Genomic DNA, 19141 nt, shown 5'->3' on the forward strand with positions numbered 1-19141 from the left:
ATCTTACTCAGAAATTTGTTGCAGTTAAAAGGAGAATTTTGACCATCATTAAATATTAACATACAAGGCATTTTCCTCTCATACATTTTCCTTTCCTTGATAGTGCTTTTAAAATTGGTAAATAAAAATTATATGTATTTATTGTGTACAACATGATGTCTTGAAACATGTATATGTCATAGAATGGCTCATTCAAGCCAATTAACATATATTACTTCATTAAGCTATTTTGAGGGTGAGAACACTTAAAAAATCTATTCTCTTGGTAATTTTCATAATATATAATGCATCATCATTTACTGTAGTCACCACATTGTGCCACAGACGTCTTGAACTTATTCCATCTAACTAAATGAAATATTATATCTTTTGACCAGTATCTCCCCACCCACCTAACCCAAAGCCTTTACTTTATACTTTCATGAGTTCAACTTTTAAAAGTTCCACGAGTGAGATCATGTAGTATTTGTCTTTTGTGCCTGGTTTACTTCACTTAACATAGTATTCTCTAGACTCATCCACATTGTCACAAATGATAGGATTTTCTTCTTTTTATGGCTGAATAGTAGTCCATTATTTAAGCATATATAATATGTAACAAAATGTAATTATATATACATATATAAGATATATATGAGTATATATATTATCATATTTTCTTTATCTATTCATCTGTTCATAGACATGGGTTGTTTTCATATCTTGGCTATTGTAAATAAAGCTGTGATAGACAGATGAGTGCAGCTATTCCTTCAACCTACTGACTTCATGTCCCCTGGATGTATACCCAGTAGCGGTATTGCTGGTTCATATGGTAACTCTATTTACAATTTTTAGAGGAACCTTCATACTGCTTTCCATAATGGCTATACTAATTTATATTCCTGCCAACAATGTACCAGAGTTCATTCGTTCTCTCTCTCTCTCTCATAATCATCATCTTCATCATCATCATCATCATCATCATCATCCAAATAAGCATGAGGTGATACTTTATGGAGGTTTTAATTCGCATTTCCATGGTGGTTAGTGATATTGAATATTTTTTCAGATATTTATTTGCCATTTTGCTATCTTCTTTTAAGAAATGTCTATTCATGTACCTTTCCCATTGTTTAATTGGATTGTTTTCTTGCTATTGAGTTCCTTATATTTTAGATATTAACCCCTTATCAGATATACACTTTATAAATATTTTATCTCATCCCATAGATTTTCTCTTCACTCTATTGTTTCCTTCAGGGAGGCTTTTTAATTTAATGCAATCTCATTTGTCTATTTTTGCTTTTGTTGCCTCTTTGTACTTTGCTCTGGTTGTACTCTGTACCTTATTCTAATTGCTGCTTATTTTCATTAAAAATGTTGAAAATAATAGTTGAGTCAGATGATTTTCATTATCTTGTCAGCTAAACTGAAATTTATCTTAATAAAAATAGGATCATAAATATGTGCTTGCAAATTAATACTTTTTAAAGCTTTAATAATATTTTTAAAGCTTTTACAACATGTAAAAGAAAGTCTTTAGATTTTAAACTGTATCCTGATTGCAGTAGTGAAACTACATGTGATAAAATGACCTAGAACCATACACACTCAATACAGATTTCAATGTCCTGATTTTGATGTTGAACTATAGTCACTCAAGATATAACCAATGTGAGGAAACTCATGAAGGTTACACAGGACCTCTCTGTATTATCTCTGAAACTTGTGAATCTATAATTATTTCTAAATACAAAGGTTTTTATAAATCTAAAAGGCTGGTATTTTAAAGATAAAATATTTTAAATTTTTCACAGTGTAATCATGAGCATAAATTTAAAATCCATCCAATTCCCCCATTTTCTTCTCCTTTTCCATAAGTTTTTTTTTCATCCTGTCTAAGAAACCACTTTTCAGTGGTGAATTTCCACCTGAAAGACAAATAATTCTCCAAGGTCCTTTGTACAAAAAGAAAAAAGTTCTTTTGTGGGGGGAAAAAACACATCAGAGGTGTATTAAAGTGGGTTTCAAAAATTATTAGTGGAAATACGCTCTGAACAAACAGGCTTTTAAATTGAAATTCTTTTCCTGGAAGCATTTTCATCTGATTTCTGAACACTTCCATGGATGCTACATGCAGAAGGACAGCAAAAATTTCAGTGTTTCTGATCTGAGTAGGGTCATTGAAAAATTATGAAATCAGTGCACGTGCAGAAAATCCCACCTGTGGGAACCCGCCCTCCCCGCTCTGGGTACCAAATGGGGGGGGGGGGGTCCCAGGAATCAGCCTGAGGCCATTGCCACAATTTCTGCATTGGGTGCCTTCCAGGAGAGACTCTTAAGCCACAAAAAAGATTCCAGAGTCCTAAGCCAGAAAAATGATCCCAGGGGGAGAAGGCTGTTGAGGAGGCAGGGCATGACTCAGAGCTGGAACCTGGACCAAAAGCCCAGGACTCACAGAGCAGTTACAGGGCGATACCCTCTGTCTGAAGCTCTTTACATACCATACCTAATTTTATCTTTATAAAAACCCCATACATCATGTGCTGGAGTAGTCGGCTTGCATCATTTTATGACACAGAACACATCATCTCAAAGGACAGCAGCTTACAAAAGCAAGCATTTACTTCTTGCTCAGGCACCTCGAAGTTGTCTAGCACTCAGCTCACCTAAGCTAAGCTCAGCCAAGCGAGGCACCCACAAATGAAGGTCAAAAGCTTCCAGGGACTCTTATTCTTCAGGGATGTGTGAGACACTCGGCCATGTGTCTTAGGGGCTTTGGGTGCTGGGGATGGAACCTAGGGCCTTGCCTGTGCTAAGCAGGTGCTCTACCTCTGACCAACACTGCCAGGCCAGGCCGTGTGCTTCTAATGGGGACAGAAGTGCAAAAGGGAAAATCCAATTCACAAGTGCTTCAGGGTTCTCTCTGCCCAGACACACATATCCCATTTTCCAAACAGGTGGTGACCCAGAGTCAAGAGTCAGGGTAATATGCTCTGTCCACCATGAGGCCACAGCAGGGATGTGTGATCCTACAGAGGAGGAAACATTGAGGGAATAATTGAATCCACTATACATGTTATTATTGTGGTTATTTATAAAATTATGACACCAGCGGAGGGTAGAAGATTTGCCCAGGGTCCCACTAATATTAAGTGGAAAACCTGATACCCTTAAACCCAAGCAGATTAGTTCCAGATCTCAGATTTTTTTTTTTTAAACTTGGGATTGAACCCAAGGCCCTCACACAGAGCTACATCCCCACCCCATTTTCATCGTTCTTTTAATACAGGGTCTCACTAAGTCACTAAGCTGCCCAGGCTAGAACTTGCATCCTGCCTTAGTCTCCCAGAATGCTGGGATGTCAGGTGTATACCAAGCATGTCCAGCTAAATGATAATTTTGATAAATAAAAAAATAGTTTTCAATATATTAGAGAATGTTCCCTCTGTTTAAAAGTTGGTTCGTGGGAAGTTTTTCTGTTATACACTGAATATGTTTAAATATATTTTAAAGTAGTTTTTAACTTATGGAGATTTTTCCTTTCACAAATATTTAGTTTAACTTTTGAGAATTTTTATCACATAAGAACCTAAAATCCTATGCCACTTTAATGGCTAAGACTGGAGTAAATTTCAGTTACTTCAACAAGTATTTTCTAAGGACTGTGACCAATTTTGCATGCAATGAATAAAAAAGTAAGAAAATCAATACAACTTACTTTCAGATTTTCAATAACTATACATTTTTTAAAACCACTTAACACAAAAAAATAAGATAAGTATAATTAAGATTGATAAGAAGAGTGTGTTAACATTTTAATTCTCTATTACAGCAAAATGGTGTAAATTTGGGAAATATTTCTAAATATTCCAGTGAAACACAAGCAGTTGTCTTCTATCAATAAGTTCTATCAATAAGTTCCTCATTCCTCACCAAATCAAATCCACAGTAGGCTAAAGAATTATGTAACAGTAATTCAAAGAAAAAAACTGAGAAAGGATAATCTTGTTTTAACCCCAAAATAGATTGTGTCACAATTACTTAATGAGAAAATGATGCAACACCAAAAAAGTACAACAGTACTTTCATTGAAACATAAAAGATCCTCATGGACTTCTGCCATTGTGCAAATGATACATGCCACACTGGTTCACTGCAAAACTTCTTCCTTAATGTCTATTCAACTACCAATAATTACATGTACAAATTTTATCCTGGTTTTCAAAGCCTTTAAATATAACTGGTAAAAGTTACAAATATATTATTTAAATAAATGTATTATTTTAAAATGGCATCTTTTGTTTTGCTATTAAATGTAAAATTTGAAACTAGCCTGTGTTACATATTACACATCTCAAATGAAATGGTCACAAAATAAGAGATTAATAATACATAACTGAATTATTCATCTCAAAAGTACAGGAAAGTTAATTCAAATAGAAAATATACAAATAGAAAACAAAAAGAAATTTAAAATTGAAAAATGCAAAGGTAAAAATAAAAGATTTAGTTCAAAATTGTTCAAGACTTTTATAAGGAAATCTTGGATTAAATATAGAAGACTTGAATAGTGAAGACCTATACCATATTCATGGGTGAGAAGACTCAATTATGAGACTATTATTTCTTTCCAAATGACTGTATATTTACTTTGTTAATCAAATTCTTCAGAGGATTTTTTTTAGAAATAAATTATTAAATTCTACAACATGCCAAAATAACCAAGGCAAGTCTGTGAAGATAAACAAAGAAAGGAAACTCTACCATCTACCCAAACAAAATATAAAACCATAGAGTTTAAGACAGACGTCTTCGGGTAATGGCATTATGAATGGTTGCTTTTTTCCTTATCTGTATTTTCTTCAGTATTTTAATCAGCCCCTCCCCACAAAATGAAAACTTTCTGAGGTGTGCTGATTCTGCAGAAGTGCCCTGCATTTGCCTGCCCTGGTCTAGGAGACAACAGGTCCTTTATGAAAGGCAGTTTGCTTTATCTTCTTTTCCTCAGGAGATGAAACTCTTAACTTGGGGATTAAAGATGAGATGAGACTTCTAACGTCTCACTGAATTATCTCAGTGAGTGATGGTCAAGTTTTGGAGTGAGTGTGAGCTTTGGAGATGGACAGTTTCAAAGTCTTTTTTGAAGGCATTTTTATTTCTGAGCTCTGGGAGCTTGGACACGTATTCTCCCAACCTAGGAAAAGAGTGTTAGAACTCGCTTAAAGATTTAATGTTAATGTGTCAAGTCTTTGGTACTTAACAGATATTAGTTTTTTTCCTTAAATACTGATTTTAAAACTTAAATGGAATGGATTTTTAGAATAGTGTAGGGATGAAAGTGCTTCCAAATTCTGTACATTCTTAATATACTCCCTTGTCTCCAGTCTGGCTTTTATAGTGTCACCTAACTGTAAGAATGATGGAAAGCTGGTTGTAAGGCCTAAGTGCTGAGGGGTCCCCATTACCTCTCTCTCTACTTGAGTCTGTGTTGTACTGCTGACATCAAACTTAGGGAAATAATAGAAATGATAATAATATGGAAAAAGAAACAGAAGACTCTGAGACTCTTCCCTTGAGACATTAGTAGACTAACCCACCAAGCCAGCAGGGAGGAGAAAAAAGGACTTTTTATTTCTCTGGACTCTGTCCTTTCTGCAGTAGGGGAAGCCCCAGAGACCCATCCTCTGCCCAGCCACTTTCCCCTTAGAGGATGTGGGCCATCCTGTCAACAGAGGATGAGCTCTAGCCTACACACAAAAGTGGGACAGGCCCAGGGTTTAGTGTGGGGTAGAAGATGTGGGGTGGCTTTGGGGCTATTTAAACTTCTTAAAGACTCAGTGACTCTTGTAATTTTAAAGTACGACCTAAAATGTGGCAGGTGTCCAGTTCTAACTGAAACAATATGGTGTAGAAGATCTTGGTCCAGTCTCTGTTTCATGAATTCTAGCTGCACATTTCTGGAGACAAACCAACTAAGGCAACTGTGCAGGGCCATAAAACCTTTATGTGCCTCCTGTTGTGCCCAAGTACCACTCTATGTGACTTGGGTTTCTATGATTGCTGACACAGCAAAGAGCTAACATTTTATTCTATGTTGTCTGTATGCCAGGCTCTGCACTAATATTTTTAGATTATTTATACCATTTAGTCCTCATAGCAGTTTTTATTTCCAGTCGGAGGATGGATGGGAAATTGGACTTTTGAACCCCTCCGTGCCTGGAATCACAGCACAGTGAGTAGTGAAGTGGTCATTTGTCCCTGAGTTTTCCCCTGTATTGCTCTGCAGGGACCTCAGAGGTCTGGGCCCAGATATGTCACTAGCTTATTAGACTACACTTTCTTGACATAGCTAATAGAAAAAAAAATGCAAACCAAAATTTAACAAATAAATTAAAATAATTGGTCTCAAGAGGCTGTAATTCAATTTTGCCAAAGTATCTAATTTAAAAAATCATCTAAATTTGCCTCCTTCTTCCAACATTTTATACCCCACAGTTTCTATAAAAGCAACATTGAACTTTTGGTTGTTCAAATGTCATAGAAAAGGTTTTATCCTTCATTTGTCCTGTATTAATATATCCTCATTGTAGGTCCCATTTGATTTTTACCAGATCCCAAATGTATTTGTTTTATGCCAAACTGTGAGCCCCACGTTGCTATACCCTGTAATGCAGAGAGCCCCATCCTGGGCCTGGAGGAGCTGAAAGGCAGAAAGGAAAAGTGACACCATCTTTGATAGCTGACTCCTGTCATCTCTCCAGCAACTTCCAGCTTCCTCCACCAGGCTTTTCACTGGATCTAGCTCTACTGCAGATTTATGCTAGAGAGACCACAAATAAAATTGAGCAGGTAAAATATACAAATATGGAAGCACCCACTGATTTCTACTTAGATAATTGCCATTTAGAAAACTCACTTAGGGTGTATGCACACATTAAGTCAAGACAGAGGGTCCTTCTTAGGACAGGACTGGGAAAATGTGGCTAGGCAGAAGCCAAAATGTCTTCCTTCCCCCAAATCCATTCAGTGACCAGGACCTTGTCATTCCACCCCAGCCCCTTCAGTCCTTCCAGACCCTGTCACCTCTCCTTAGGACTCTTCTCTCTGACTGTCCAGCCCCTACCCTCTCCCATGCCGCCACCACAGAATGATCACCCTAAGGCTGATTCAATCAAGCCACATACCTGACCTCGCTCCCCTCCCTTGGAATCCCCAGTGACCAACATCAGCTCAATTAAATGTCAAGAACAACATACTTTGTGCTTTCTGTATGAAGCCCAACAACCATGCATAGCATACAGAACACTCTTGGCTCTGAACATGCATGGCCTTCCTCTCCTGTCATTGCACGTGAAATACTTAAGAGTTTCCAAAACTCCTTGAACCTCTGTTCTAGGCCTTCACTTTGTTGATTTCAATTGCAGGAGCTGCCCTATATTATATTATACCTGTTTGTGAGACCCCATGTGTTCTTTAAGAGCTGGTTTAAATTACATGAATGTCCTCCCCAGCTGCAAGGAGACTGAGGGGTGCTCTCTTTGAGGTCCCCACAGCCCTGGCTTCATTCCTTATAATTGCACTAGACCATGGGTACCTCCAGGATGGAGAGAACCTTAGCCATTTGGGGATCCCACAAGCAGATGCTCCACAAACCTTTACTGGGTAAATGAAAAAATGTTGACTCAATAAGAGTCATTACTTCCTATGATATTACTATTTTAGCTAGAAATTTCCAAATGGGCTGGATAAACAGACCGATGATTTCACTGAACCTGAATTCAGTCCCAGCTGCCATGGGACTCTTAAACCTCTAGCTGCATATGTAAAATGCTGGTGCCTGTGACGGTAATATTGCCTCTGCATGGTGATAGTAGGAAGCTTAGAAAAAATAATCACTAGAAAATGTATATCACAGTACTTGGCACAATGGAAGTACCAAGAAATGCCAACTTCTTTAGGAAGTACTTGAATCCATTGATCTCTAGCTTTATTATCATTTATTTTTCCTGACTCTCTCACAAATCAAAATCCAACTTCAGAAGTGCTCTCCCTTTGCACTGCTCTGAAGGTGCCCAGTGTCCACTTCCTCAGTGAGGGAGGGTGAAGGGACAGAGACCTGCTCTTATCAAAAGGAGCAAAGGGTCAACATCCATGGCAGGGTGACCCATGGAACCAGAAGCTGGAAAGCCCATGGTTTACCACAGAAATCATGATAGGACCTTGCCATTGACACCCAGCCTCCTCTTCCCTCCCTGGGGCCTTCTGAGCCCCTCTGAGTGAAAGGACAGAAGCTGCTTGCAGCAACTGGAAGCCCACTCTGTGGTTTGACTTTTCCTGTCCTCCCACTCTTTGCTGAGTAGGCTGTGCTGCTATTACTCACAGGCCGTGGTGTTCACAACACAGAGGCAGGGGAATCACAGAACTGGGCATCTTCTGACTGTCCCCTAAGACACTTGGTAGCATTGATTGAGGCTGAAACAGTTCCCATCAATGGTCCCATTCCCTTCTCTTCTGAACACAGAGATTCCTCTTGCAATTTGTTTGCGAACAAAGAACCCAGTGGCAGCATCCATTTTCCCACAGCAACTACATCTGTTAAGAAGTTAGCATTGTCATCATCCTGTTTCTGAAGAGGTTTGAAAAGTTATCTGACCTTAAACTCTATCTCTGCAGCACAGTGACTCCTATCCAACTGACAGCTTTGGAAGCTTGCTCATTTACCTTTATCTTCTGGAAATGAGCTCTGCGTCCGAAGTGCTGCCCCTGCAGGAGGCCCCTGCTGAGGTCAGTGGGAGTGCCACAGGCCTCATAGGATCTCACCTGACACAAACAGGAGTCATGAACTACTTAACTCTACACCCAAAGTTGGGAGGAAGGACCGATATTGCAAATAAATAAATAAATCATTCAGCATGGGTGGGCATGGAGGTAACAGGAAAAATTGATGCCTTCTACAGTCTGGAAGCTTTCACTGATGTTAACCCTGTTCAAGGTGCTAGGCTAGTCCCTGAGTGCCCATTGAGGGGCTTCCATTTAAAGGGGAAATGATGCCCAGAACCTGGAAGGAAGCTCCCCGCCTCCATCCCAGGCTCCCAGGGCAGAGAAGCTCAGCCGGTCCCAGCACCCGGAAGGAAGCTCCCCCACTGCAATCCCAAGATCCTAGGGCAGAGAAGCTGAGCTGCCTGGGTGCCAGAAGCACCACCCCCCCTGTGGAAATGAGAAAACACAAAAACAAGCCTCAAAAACAGACTTCCAGATCACCTACAGCAACCCCAAAGGGAAATGAGATGGAAAAATCTGATACTCAACCACCTGGACTCTCTGAACTGGCAACAAAAGAGGATCTGGGAAAAATGAAATCAGAAATAATTACTCAGATAACAGCAAAGATTGTGCTCATGGTGCAAGACATGATTAATAAATCTAGAGAGGACACAGATAAAAAAATAGAGGATCTGAGGAACATGATGGAATCCCAACATAGGAAACAAATGGAATCCATAAACCAGATACAAACAGATTTCCAAGAGATTAAAAACTCCATCAAAAGTCTGCAAAGCAGAATGAACCAGTGTGAAGATAGAATTTCATATATAGAAGATAAGATTACAATTAGTGAGGAGGAAAAGAAAAATTGCTTTAAAATTGTAAGGGAACACAAGAAATTGAGCCAGAGGTGCTAGATGATGCAAAGAAGAATAACATAAGACTGATTGAAGTCAATGAAGAAACAGGAGAGAGTGCAGGTGACATAAAAAATCTGTTCACAGAAGTGATGGCAGAAAACTTCCCAAGGAGGGGAAAAGAACTGGACATACAGATAAGTGAGGCATATAGGACTCCAGCTAGCCTTAATCAAAAAGAATCTACACATAGGCATATAATAGTTAGGATTCCAGAAATCCAACAGAAGAACAAAATTCTACAAGCAGTGAGAGAAAAGAAACAAATCACATACAAAGGAAAGCCCATCAGAATCACAGCAGACTTCTCAATGCAAACCCTCAAGGCAAGAAGAGCTTGGAGTGATGTATTTCAAGCCCTAAAGGAAAACAGCCTCCAACCCAGATTGATGTACCCTGCAAAACTAGCTTTCAAAATTGATGGAGAAATAAGATGCTTTCATGACAAAAAGCACCTCAGGAACTTCATGAATTCCAAACCAGCACTCCAAAAAATTTTAGACAATACCCTAGGAAAAGACAATGAGGATCACAACCCCGGGAAACCCAGCAGAATGAATCCACTGGGCATGACAAATTAAATGCAAAGGGGGAGAATCCAACAAAAAGAAAAAGTCATGACAAGGCTTTTAAAACTTTTAACTTCATCTCCCTAATGAGTGTATAATTCAATCTTATTATTGTACTGATTTGTATTTTTCTGATTCTAGAGTTGCACACCATTCCTTGTGCTATACTGGCTATTTATCATCTTCTTATGTCTACTTTTTAATTGGGTTATCTATTAATGAGCTCTAAGAATTCTTTATATATTCTGGTCTTAGGTTATATGCATTGTAAATATGGTCTGTTTAAGGACTACTTTTCATTTTAATGATGTCATCTAAAGTTCTAAATTTTGATGGAATCTCATTTATCAATTTTTTTCTTTTATACATCATGTTTTTTGTATCCTAGGTAGTTCTTGCCTACCCTGAATTCATAAACATTTTCCCTTATAATTCCTTCTTAAAGTTTTATACTTTTAGGCTTTCTTATTTAGGTTCTTAGATCCCTTCAAGTTATTTTCATGTATGAAAAAAAAAGGGTTAAGGTTAATTTTTTATATATGGATACCAGGTGTTCTATTGCCATTTGCTGAAAACACTATTCTCTTCCTCGGCTCTTGAATCGAGTCTATATTCTATAAAATGCTAATGTTAACTAATCTTTCAAAACTCAGTGGACCATATATGTGTGGTTCTATTTCTAGATTCTCTGTTTTATTCAAATGATCTATATGTCTTTCCTTACACCAACACTGCCTTGATTACTGTAGCTTTAGAAGAAGTCTTAAAATTAGGTACTAAATGTCTTCCAACACTGTTTTTGTTTTTGTTTTTGGCTTTTCTGGGTCCTTTGTACTCCTACATAACTTTTAAATTTCAATATCCAGTTCTTCATTTATAGCAAGTATACACAGACCTGAATTTTTATATACACCTTGTGTTTTCTAATCCTGCTAAATTCAAGTACAAGTTCTAGGGGCTCCTAGAGATTTCTTAGTATTTTCTCTGTAGATGATCATTTCATCTACATATAAAGATTTTGCTTCTGCTGTGCCAATCCTATCCTAGCTGTGTCATTTTATTGCCAGACTATTTTGGTGGGGACTAGGTTTCAAAGTTTAATGGACAGATAAAGAGTAAGCGCCCTTGTTCCCCACCTGAAGGAGAAAGCATTGTATCTTCTCCATTCATATAAGGCGTTCTCACTGGAAGTATGGAGTACATGTCTTTAATTTGTTGAGAAGTTTCTGTTCTACTTCTAGTCTCCTGATAGGTTTTACCATGAACAGCTGTAGAATTTGGCCCAATACTTTTTCTCCAACTAGTGACAGGATCATATGGCTTTTTCCTTTCCTCTGTTAAAATGATGACTTTAGCGGGTGGATCTTCCAATGCTGAACCAATACTGCCATCCCTGTAACAAAACCACTTTCTACATCCTGCCAGATCTGACTTCTAACAGTTTGTTTTGTTAAACAAATTTCTATCTATGTTCATACTTTTTTCTTCTATTATCTTTATCTAGTTTTAGGATTAGCACAACGTTGAGTTCCTAAAATGAGGGGAGAAGTGTTCCTTCTTTTTTCTGCTTTAATTGTTTGATATAATGTATCAGTTAAAGTGTATATGAGCCTGCTGTTGTCATATAGGTAGGTTTTCAAGCTAGGAATATACTTTCTTTAATAGGTTCTATTCAAATTTTACATTTCCTCCAGAGTTAGTTTCATTAATCTGTCTTCCAAGGTACTTCTTAGAAGTTGTCAAATTTATTTCAAAAAAGATTTTTGTAATATACTTTCTATATCCTTTTAAATTCTGTAAAATCTGTGGTAATGTCACCTAGATCTTAATATTGTAATTTTAAAAATGTATAACTGATATTGCATAACAGGAAGAAAAGGTCTAAAAGAGCAGGGAAATTGGGAGGGGTAGGGGAAGAGAAAAAAGGGAAAGGAAGGAATATGAGAAGAGGAAAAAAATGGAAACAAGGTCTTTGCAAATAGGGAAGGGTGGAGGGGGTGAAGGGAGGGCAAGGGAAGGGGAAAAAAAATAAGAACCAAGAGACTCATGTAATGGTACAAGATCCCAATGATGAATGTAACTGTATTTTATACCAAAAATGTACCAATAAACTTAATGGGGAAATAAATAAATAAATAAATAAATAAATAAATAAAATAAAGGGGAAATGATGACAACAACTGTGCAGCCCATTGTCTTCCTGGAAACAACAGCCCAAATCCCATTGGATGGTTCCACTAAAATTCTTGGGTGCTAAAACTAGAAAAAAGCAGTACAAATTGAGCATCTCTACTCTGAAAATCTAAAATCCAACACATTTTAAAATCCACAACCTTTCTGAGCACCAAAATGATGCCACCAGTAGAAAATTCCACACCCAATCTTGTATGTTGAGACATTAGACACCTGTTTTTGTAAATAAACTTTGTTGAAACACAGCCCTGCTGCTTTGTTTGCACATAGTCTATGGCTATTTTCACAGTCTAATGGCAGAGTTGAGTGGTTACACAAAACCTAAGATATTTACCATGCAATCCTTTACAGAAGAAGTTTGTTGACTCTTGATCTAAAAAAAAAAAAAAAAAAAAAAAAAAAGATAATCAACTGAACAAAAAGCAATTTGAACAAAGAGGAATGGTCCTAGTTCTACTGGGGGAAGGGGAGTGGTTAGAGGGAAATAGAATTGAGCTGTATAATCTGTTCTGCCCATGACGCCCAAAAGAATAATTCGTCTAAATAGTTTCCATCCCCAATATCAATTAGGACTCTGAATCCTACCCAACATAAGCTTTGTATAAAGTGTTCTGTAATTATTAAAATTAAATCTGTAGTCTTTATTCTGGCAATGATATTATTTGTTAAATTTTTTTTAAAAGACAAAGAAGTGATTTGGGAAGACCAGATTGATCAGAACACCTGGGTTTCAGCCTCAGCCCTACTCTTTATGAGATTTGCGATTTTAGCGAAGTCCTTGCAGCCTTAGTTTCCCAAGAGAACCTATTCTGACAGGTGGGGGCTGAGATTGAATGGGATGTGTAAAGCCCAACTTGAGAATTCTGACATCACAAAGAAATGTCAACTCTTCAGCGGGTTTATATACGGAATTGTTACGTTTACATTATGGTATTTAAAATATTTGTTTACAAGAAATTTGGCAATGATTCTAAGCATAGTCATAACCCAACTGATTTCAGAATTTAAATAATAACATTATAGTCAGAAAATAACCAAATGTCAAGCATACTCAAAGCTCGTGTGTGAAATGATAAGAAGATAGAAAAGGTGGGAGGTGAGGATGACACCAGAAAGAATGCAAGGGAAGAAAGTCATAAAAGGACCCAGAGTACAAATACAGTCACAGCCAATTTTCCTGAGCTAAGATGAAATATTAAAGGTGCTGAGGGACAGAGACTGGAGGATCCAATGGCTTTAATGTAAGAAGAAAATGGTGGTTCTTCAACCTCAAGAGCTCTTTCCCATCTCAGGTTCTTTGCATATGCTACTGTCTTTCTCTAGAACATTCTTCTTGCCTCGACCAACCTCTCTCTCATAAATCCACCATTCTTCCCCTATGCCTTCAGGTTTCACCCTAACCACTTTGCAAAAAGGTCTTCTCTGCTATCTAACTTATACTCTCTTGAGCAAATGAATGAATGTCAGGGAGAAGTTGCATAAGCCAATGGAGAGGGTAGACATCTAGAATGCTAGCTTCTGGGTATCTTGGTACCTAAAGGTATGGTCAGTATTGCTTTTACTTATTTAACAATGTGGCAAAATATTGCCCACGAATAATGAAGAATTCAAATGCCCATATTTAAATGTGTCTAAAGTTTGATACAATGTTTTAATCTCTCAGAGACTTGCTGCCCAACAAATTCCAATGAAGCCAGAGGCTATACTGATTCCCCACCATGTCCTTAACCCTAACACAGTGCCTGACACATGGGAGTTGCTCATCAAATAAATACTGACTAAAAATATGAACCATTCTTAACAAAACTTCAAAAAGCACTGGGGGCACACTGGAGGATTCTGGTACTGCTGCCATAGTTTGGTTCATCAAATCATAGAAGACATACTGCAGAAATTGCGTGGCTGGTGGTAGTGTTAGTTGGACAGTCTGTTCTCTACTTCTTACCTTCTTAACTACTACATTACTTAACTACCATGTTGTATGGTCAGGCCCAAATCATAGCTCCACATCAATACTATAAATACAGCTTTTCCTGTCATAGAATCCTTCAAAGAATCACATTGTACTCATAGATTAATTCAATTTGTTGTTAATGCTAAATTGTTTTTTCAGACCTGAAACTTAGATATCACTTTATTCACATTTTCATCATTGAATTTCATCTAAATTTTTTTTTAATTTTACTGTAAATAGAAAGAAAAAAGACAAGAAAAACACTGGGTGGTTTGAATTGTCCCACACCACAACCAACAACAAAAAACAAAGTTGCCTTTCAAACAAATGTGAGGCATTTCTGGAGACCATGTAAATGATACTCCACCAAAATAGGTCTCACCAAAACTTTGCCCTTACTCTGTTTTTGATCAATCTCTCTCCCTCATTCTTCACATCCCTCAAAGAATTTCTTTACAAGATTAACTCTGAAGTGAATCTGCAACTTTGACACTGCAAAATGTCGCAGGGTCAAATGTGTATTCCATTTCTTCCTTTCTAAAGAACACTTTATTTTGTGCAAGTGTCCATTCCTCCCTCTCAGCCCATTTTCTAAGAGGAATCTGACCCATCTTCTGCTTGACTAGAGTAGACTTGGTTGATCTAAAAATAATTCCTTCCTGCTGGGTGTGGTGGGGAACACCTATAATCCCCACACTTGGGAGGCAGAAGCAAGAGGATTGCCATGAGTTCAGGCCAGCCTAGGCTACATAATGAGTTCAAGGCCAGCCTGAGCTATACAGTGAGACCTTGTATCCAAAAAACAAACAAAAAAGACAATTAGATAAAGATAATCCCTCTTCCTTATGAATAGACTTTGTGATTCCATTCTGACCAGTGAAATGCCAGGAAAGGTTTCCCAGTGGTTTCTGGGAAATACCAAACTGCTCTGTGAGAATATTTCCATGAGCAATAAATAGTAAATAGGAAACCTCCATGAAACAATGCTTTTAGGCTAAGGATGCAGCCCAGCAGTAGAGTGTTTGCCTGATGAATGGGAAGCCCTGGTTTGAATCCCCAGCACTACAAAAAAGCTGGAAGAAGGAAGGGAAGAAGGAGAAAATGAGAGAAGAGAACAGGAGGAAGGTTGGGAAGGAGAGAGAGCTGGAAGAAAGGAGGGAGGGAGAAAGGAGGAAGAGAGGGAGAAAGACAGGTCAGGGAAAATCATGAAAAGATGTAAAAGAAAATTCGATCAGTTCCATGTGAGTCAGGAAGGGAAATGAAAAGAAACAAATCTAAAAGGTGCAGACAAGAGGCAGACACGACACTGGTTAGTGTGACAGGAAGAGGGTAATCTCTAGAACTGCTGACTAGTTACCTGAGCTGGGAGGACAAGGGGAAGAAGGTGGAATTCTTAGCAGCCTGAGAAAACAGAGTAGAAACTACGTGCAGCAGGTACTGCTCAGCTGCACTGGGATCTCAGATCAGAGGACGATCTGAGAGTTTTGAGGAGGGGATGTTGGATGGCAGGTGCTGAGGGCCTAGAGTCAGTAAATTGAGGCTGATTTTGAGAATCTCGGGGAAAAAATAAAAACTGATATCAAATCCTGCAAATGAATCAATTGTGAATGTGGTTTGCAAAGTCCAGCCCCGCATCGCAGAGCAGGGGCTGGTGGTTTGGAACTGAGAGACCATCACTTAATATCCAGCACAGCTTCCTCGGTGGCTGTTTAACTTCCACACACTGCCTTCTCATGAGTTTGGACTCTCAAGAACTCTGTGTTTCAATTTAACAAGATGCAACTTCTTTTGTAAAAAATGAAGACATTCCTATCCTCTTCCCCTAATGAGTAGACACAACGTCCTGACAATCACTATTGCCATCTCTAGGAAATAGTCCACCATTTTAACCTCTGCCCTGGGCTCATTATTCCTCAAATCTAGCCACAGTACCATCTGAATATGGTGTTACTTGGAACTAACTGTAAGTCAGTCTCCAACAGTACTGTTCAAAGTACTAAAGAGAAAGAGAAAAGATGAAATATGATAAATATGCACACATTCATATCCATACATGCAATGAACATGTAAGAAAAATATATGTAGCATCTATGGGGTTCCTTTGTAAAACTGATCATAGGGCTATGGTTAATACTGGTATCTTTTTCCTCCACTGCTCATTCTGTCCTTAGTCCTCACACATGCCTTCAGCTTGTTGAGGTTCTCTATAAGTGACTCAAGCCTCCATTCCTAAGGAGTCTAAATCATTAGTGGACCTGCAATTTTTAAAAATTACTATAGTTTTTCCTTCACTTATATCATTAGATAGATACCGTGGAATGGTACAGAGAATCCCTCGAGCTCCAGACAGGCCTTCACTGTGTGGCAATAACCCAGTATCCTCTTGGTGATTAGTTACATGATCTACCTCAGCCAGTGGCACAGTTCCCTTCTTTTCTATTTGGTTCAGTGGCACAAGGTCCCAGGTGGTCAGGTAGAAGTCTTGTCTTCCAATCAACAGGACTGCTGTTGGGACCATGATGGCATCATTCTTCCCTTCAAAGCAAAACATCCTAGGGCCAAGGGATTTAGCTCAGTAGTTCTGCCTCCTGCCTTGCAAGTGCAAGGTCCCGAGTTCGACCCCTGGTACCAAAAAAAAAAAAAAAAAAAATCCTAGAAGAGTTCAAATTCAGGGCAGCGGAAGTAAAAGCTCTAGAAGTGTGTTGTTAGGAATAATAGTGACATTTCTGACCCCGGTAGAACTGGCTAAGGGAAAAGCAGCATTATCTGAAGAAACCCAGAGAACTAACTAGATAACATGCATGAACTGGGGAAGCTGAGTCCAATACATTTATTTTACTCCCTAGCTATATGGATATCCCCCAGGTGTTTAATTTAATCAGCTTCACCTGGAAAAGCTTGCTAATAATACAACTTCCTGAATCACAGCTCCCTGCCTGAGGAACCACCAGCCTCAGCCTTTCTGAATCTGTTCACCTCTTCCAAGACAGCCGAGCCATCCCTCTGCCATCTTCTCTCAGCAGCCAGTACCACACATCTCTGCAGAGAGGGGACATCCCTGATTTGCAACATAGTACTCTCCAGGAGTATGTGAAGCTGTTTTCCTGGTCCTCCGAGCTGCTGACCGGTGGAATATACAACACATCACATTGAGTCAACCCCATGTCATTTCATAACCACCTGTGAGTGAGGCAAGACATCAGGCACTTCTGCAAGTCATGTGTCCCACCATGTCACATGTCATGTGGAGCCATCTTCTGGGGAAGGTCCCTGCTCTGTACTTCTCCCCCACCATGGTCCATCATGTTCCTCCCATTGACTCCATGTTTCAATGACCACATATGAAGAGGGACAACAAAACAAGGAGGTGGTTTCCTATGCTGATTATAACACACATGTTACTACTTTATAGTCATATCTCACAGCTTATGTCTTCATGTTTGGTTTGGTGAAAATAAAAACAAAGTCTGCCCAAAAAGAGCCAAGAACTGATGGTGGGGGCCAGTAAACATCGCACTCTGCTCCTGGGAGAGAGGACATTAACCATTGCTTGATTTTCCCTTTTCCTTCACATGAACCAAACACACATGTCATCTTACTGGATCAAAGTGTCCTTTTGTCCTGCTGGCTACTAATTGGTAGAAAAGGTGGGAACACACATATCTAGTGTATAATCTGTACACCCACTCAAAATAAATAACACAATACACAAAGAAGCACAAGACGACCAGGCTGCTGGTCCCCTGGAGTAAGAGAGGGTAAAAGTCCTTCATGAAGAAGATCAGAAAATGCAGTGGGATCGTTTGGCAGTGGGAGCAGAAGGGAGAACCACTGTTGAGCATTCAAAGCATAGTTTTTAAGTTTTCAAATTTTAGAAAGAAGGGGCTGTCACTGGAGTTCAAGTGAAAAAAGACACTGAGCTTCTCTTACTGCTTTTGAAGGAATGTGAGCAGGAAGGGAGAGAGCATTACTTGTAAAGGTTGTGCCGAGCCAAAACATCTCAACCATGCCAGAAAATGTGCAGGGAAGAAGATAGTCATTCTAGCAGAGCCTGGGCCCTTGATGTAGTCTCATTCTCTCATAAATAAGTTTGGGAAGAAGGACATGGGTTTCCATTTACTCCCAAAGAAATCTATGAGGGCACCATATTCTGACAACTTCAAAGAAAATGAATCTACTCACATGGTATGAGCCATAGAAAAATGCATGGTGACATCTTCACTGGTGCCTCCGTAGAGACTGCCACTGGCAACGTCCCTTAAATCTCAGCACTCTAAACAAGCTGAGGTGCCCTGGTGGCTGTGTGAGAAAGGAAAATGGAATGCAGCCACATTTCTTGTTTATTATTTCAGGGAGAAAATTGTGGATACAAATATATATATTTAGGACTGACAGGTCAGCCTGCCCTAAAGAGTAATGGATTTTTCTAGGCAGCCAGAAGAATCCCTTTGTTTCATCTTTGGAGAAATGAGAGGCCTGTTATGATGACCTGTCCCCAGCCTCCCTTCTTTCCTCCACCTCGTATGTCCCTAAGTCAACTAGAATCTTCCTTGTCTGTGTTTGCTGTTATGTGTGAGCATTCCCATGTGCTTTGAAGATGCTTAAAATGTTTTGAAAATACACTGAGAATAAATGATATTTATGGGTCTCTGTTTTGCGCTCACTATTCCATTCCTCTTATTCAGCCCAGATCTGGGCTGCAAGATAAAGCCATCCTCCCCTCCTAAATCAAGGCACAGTGGGAGCCACGCCCCTCC

The 19141-nt window shown here is 38.9% G+C and overlaps 1 protein-coding gene and 1 pseudogene across 4 annotated transcripts in view; both read right to left on the minus strand.

Moving 5' to 3' along the window:
• LOC147824921 (uncharacterized) overlaps window positions 1-19141 on the minus strand; it is a 269562-nt gene that overhangs the window by 79123 nt on the left and 171298 nt on the right. The gene's annotated exons all lie outside the window — the stretch shown is intronic.
• The window catches only part of LOC147824922 (E3 ubiquitin-protein ligase RNF115 pseudogene), a 93762-nt pseudogene continuing 74621 nt past the window's right edge, over window positions 1-19141 (minus strand). Inside the window, exon 1 of the transcript XR_015441482.1 lies at window positions 1-19141. This exon is cut by the window's right edge and continues 74621 nt beyond it. The product of XR_015441482.1 is annotated as an E3 ubiquitin-protein ligase RNF115 pseudogene (transcript).

Source organism: Heterocephalus glaber, unplaced genomic scaffold (assembly GCF_053883595.1).
Source record: "Heterocephalus glaber isolate CG9 unplaced genomic scaffold, H.glaber_assembly_v1.0 deba00001523, whole genome shotgun sequence".
Taxonomy (NCBI): Eukaryota; Metazoa; Chordata; class Mammalia; order Rodentia; family Bathyergidae; genus Heterocephalus; species Heterocephalus glaber.